Here is a 1,467-nt window from a genome sequence, read left to right as displayed (position 1 = left end):
GACAACTTTTTTCTTGAGAACTGAGACCTGACAATTTTTTGTCTGATACCTGACAACTTTTTTCTTGAGACCTGACGATGTCCTAAAATGTACACCGCAGACATGGCTACATGGAAGCCCTATGATAACTCGAGACAGTCCTGTGTCAGACACTTCTAAGTCTTATTTTTAATGGAAATTACAGATGTGGAAATTGGGCCCAGAATCATAACACTAGCAAAAGAACATATTGAGGTAAAAGAGTGAAAAAATTGAAACAGAGAACAAGTGAACATACAAGTGTGATTTACTGGCTTGAAAGAAGCTTTCCATTAGCAGCCCACTTTAATGACATAAAACATGATATAATGTCCTTACGATTATTTAGCATTGAGCCCAGTCCAGCACCATCTAGGGAAGGAGACCATAATTTATTATTGAACAGAAGTGAGGCTTCCTGGATATTTTCTTTGCGGACTTTGTCACCCAAACAAACTGCATTATTTTTAATAGTGCACATCATGGAGTAGATGAAAGAGAGTTTTTAGCACAGATACAAACTAATTTTTAAATTTAAGTTTTTTAGAATTTCTGATATTTTTGGTCCTTCTTTGGATCTCTAAGTTAAAAATAGGTGTGTTCTCATTTCTTTCCTTTTGGTTTCTACAGGGTTGTTTACAAAACTAATGTTGTTATTCAGTTAAATTATTTGACCAATACTACACACCTGTGATGTGCCTAATAGTTATTATTTCTCAATTGTTTGATTGTATTCTGCCTTGGTAAATGGGAATTAATTAATTAAGTAATTGTGTGAAAATAGTTTCACCTTACCTGACGAAGGTCACCTGGACTGAAACATTGCAGTCTAACAAAAATAATGATAAGCGATAGAGTTTGCTGCGGTTATAATATGTATATATTTTTAAAAACACGTTTCTATTCTTATGGAACTGTCATTGATTCAGATATGCACAGCCATGCACAGTTAAAAAGTAATTGTTATTCCACAGTATGAACCTGAAAGCGATACATAATAGCTGACCTGTTCAATGTGAAGAAGAACACAAAGCCGATGTTGTGAAATTGTTCAGGATGCTTAAATGCATGCATTTTGTTCTTTTTGTTTTTTGTTTTTATTTTTTGCAGATATTAAAATGTAATAATACATATTATGACAGTACTGTTAGTAAATTCTGCCTTTGAGCTATACAATGATTTCTGTATTCTAGATAAAGATATTCTGGGTGCTTAACTGAAGATGAAAAAGAAAAGAAACCATCAATCTCTTGATAGAATAAGGACTGCAATGACAATTACACAGAGAGCCAACAGCATCCCAAGTACAATGATCACAGGGTCCCATTTTTGTCCTGGAATCAAAAAAGCACAGATATTATATTATATTATTTTATATTTCTGCCAAAGCAAAATCAGAAAGCAAACTATTTACTTCACATATTTTATGTAAATTTGCCCAAAAAAAAA

This window comes from Pundamilia nyererei, unplaced genomic scaffold, assembly GCF_000239375.1.
Source record: "Pundamilia nyererei isolate P.nyererei 1_Seehausen unplaced genomic scaffold, PunNye1.0 scaffold00020, whole genome shotgun sequence".
Taxonomy (NCBI): Eukaryota; Metazoa; Chordata; class Actinopteri; order Cichliformes; family Cichlidae; genus Pundamilia; species Pundamilia nyererei.
Note: the sequence above shows the minus strand (reverse complement) of the source record.